This window comes from Hibiscus syriacus, unplaced genomic scaffold, assembly GCF_006381635.1.
Source record: "Hibiscus syriacus cultivar Baekdansim isolate YM2019G1 unplaced genomic scaffold, ASM638163v2 tig00110339_pilon, whole genome shotgun sequence".
Classification (NCBI taxonomy): domain Eukaryota; kingdom Viridiplantae; phylum Streptophyta; class Magnoliopsida; order Malvales; family Malvaceae; genus Hibiscus; species Hibiscus syriacus.
Window position 1 is genome coordinate 2,333,825 of NW_024062692.1, and position 3,170 is coordinate 2,336,994.

Genomic DNA, 3,170 nt, shown 5'->3' on the forward strand with positions numbered 1-3,170 from the left:
TTGTCAATCAAGTCCTATGATAATTTGTTCAAAAAAAAGAAAGTCCTATGATAGTTAATTAATTAATTAGCAGCGGCCTCTATCAACTTTCCACATATTAAAATAAGATGCTATGCTATGCTAATCAATAATTAATCACAAACAAGTCAATTTTGGTTTAGTCATTAAGTACTTGAGTTCACTGTTGACATTTTATAGCTTTTTATTCTTCAGTTTTTTCACTGCACACTGCCAAAAAGACTATAGGGGAATAACAAGTTTTAAGCTTATATTCTACAATTTTCATTTTAACCACCATTTTTTAAATTTTATTAATTAAGTTATCTAACTATTTAAAAAATTATTAATCAAGACGCTAACCGTTAATATTTACATTACACATTATAATTCTATTACATGAAATTTATTAATTTTTTTAAAGTACCATTAGACAATACTCTAATATGATATACGTATCGATTCACAAAATAATAAATTTAATAATCAACATTGATCAAAGAGGTAAATTACTCGGATTTTAAAATATATAATTTAATTAAATGAGAAAACTTAAAGATTTAATTAATTTTCAAAAATTCTAGATCTTCTTATACCTTTAAATTAATAATCATATAAATATTTTTTTCCTTTGAAGAACTTTTTTTTCTACTTGTGTTAGACTTAATTTTTCACCTGATTAATTTGCATCAGACATACTTATCAATTAATAAATGTAGAAAAATAGATTATTGCTATAATTCCCCACTTGAAAACTAAAAGAAATATTTTTTTAATTAAAGAGTAAATAATTTGGGTTACGCTACCTCCCCCAATCATGAAAAAACAAATACGCAATTATCACCACATAAATTATTATAAAATATCAATGCAATTAATTTAAATGGTAATTACTGACATATTCGTTAAAGGTTAGGTGTGAGTATGTTCTACCTTAAAAATTGATTTTTCTTTAATTAATTACTTATTTTACTGATGATGTTTATTCTAAAATTTTATTTATGTCCGCTCTGAAACTTGAATTTTCTTCTGTTAATTACATATTTTACTGATGATGCCTACCTTGAAATTTTATTTGTTTGCTTACCCTACTTAAAAATTTTATGTTAACAGCCTACTTTAAAAATGTTTTTTCGATATGCTACTGATAATAAGTAACTTGATATTGTTTAAACAAATTTTAAGTTCGAAGCCTTGTATATAAAAAAATCCTTACTGAAAAGTCAATCATTAAAATTAAGTGTGTTTGATGTTGGTCGTATTGGATTAACGAGGACGAAATCCTAAAACGGAAATACAACCCAAAAAAATATTATAAAATTATAATAAACCTAACAGACGTGTTCATCAGAACAGTATTACAGAAAAGACAAAACCAAACAAAAAACAGAAACCAAAACCAACTGGTATACTACTACTTTCAGCGCAGTATTTTCTCATTCTAAAAATCTGTTACCGTTGGCTTACACTGAAGTTCGAAATATAAGTAGGGTAAATTACTGGGGCAGCCACTTCTATCTTTTTATTTATATTTGGCTAATCAATTTTGAATTATTATATTTCAGTTACTTGTATTATCGATTAATTATAAATTAGTCATTGAGAAGTTAGTTGATTATAGATGATATGATACATTGACAAAGAGGGTTAATTTTAATTTTATCTTGAACTTTAGATAATTATTAATTTAATATTTTTATAATATTTTAACAATAATTATATAAAGCCTCTCATTGTCTTCCTTGGTTCCACTGTTCCGGTAACCATTGCCCTTTTTAGGGGCAGATGTATGTTTCTACTCTTCCGAGTAGAGATTAAAATAGTGATAGGATAGCATAATAGTGATCATTATATGGAGGTAGCAAAATTATCTAAAATCGATATTGTCGAAAATAACGGTATGAAGAGGAATTATACCAATAATGATGAATTACTACGTAATTTAGTGGGTAACAACCAATCGCGACAATAACATATCGTTATTCTTATTATTGTTTCATTACCATAATTTTTTTTTTAAAAACAACAGTCTATTATAACAATTTTTATAATAACTTGTGCGAACTTTTAAAAAAATATAACTACAATATTTATAGTGACCACAAATATCTATTATGTCTGTAACAACAATAAACATAATACGCCAAAAAACGATCAGAATCGTATATTTAAATCATGATTCCAAGAAGCAATGTCATTGATAGTTCTGCCCGTACAAGATTACTCTCCTTCTGTCATAACTTTAGATTCTGTTATGTCAGCTTCGATCAAGTGTAAATTTTCCTAATTCTCAACAATATCAGCGGTAAATGCTTTAAATTTTAGAAGTTACAACTGCTACCGTCAGAAATTTAAATAGTGATTTGCGATTGTAATAACGTCTATTATATAACAGTAATAGTATCGTCTGATATTATTATTACATGATCGTAATATCCACAATCAGCACAATATATCCGTTATATTCACAATCATAATTACAATCGCGATAAACGTAATGCAACGAAAATATGTGATGCAGGGGATCTGAGACAGATGATGCTGAGCTGTCAGATTGCACGTTGATGGCGCTGAGATACCATGAGTTGGCAGATCAGCGCAAAGGCGGGAATTGATTGTGACATGTTCCTTATTGGGTCGTTTTGAGTATGTTTCAGTCTTTGGCCATAACTTTGGCTACAGGTGTCAGAATCGCGCATAAGACCCCAATCCGGAAAGCTCTTTTCGACGCGCACGCTCTCCACATTGAGCTACGCTCCATGTGGCCTTTTTTTCAACCTCAAATTCTGCCGTTTTCCCCTCCGAATCACTAGATTTAGTTATTTTTTACTATTTATGGTAATATTTCGATTGTTAATTAGGAAGTCAATTTAAATCCGATTTAGACCGGATTTTTGGGAGATTGCTTATTTTATTTCGAATTTCAATTTAGAGTGATTTTCGGGATTTTGCTATTTTTGGCAAAATTCGAATAAATACGATTTTTGCTATTTTTGGCAAAATTCGAATAAAGACGATTTTTTTAGCTATAACAGTCCGGCTTGTGGACTGCTTTTGACAGTTATTGATTTTATAATATTTTATTAAACCCTAGAGACTTTTTTCTCTGGTTTTTGGGCGAATTTTCTCTTGTGAATCGTCTGTCGGAGCTAGCCTACAGGATAATCACTATT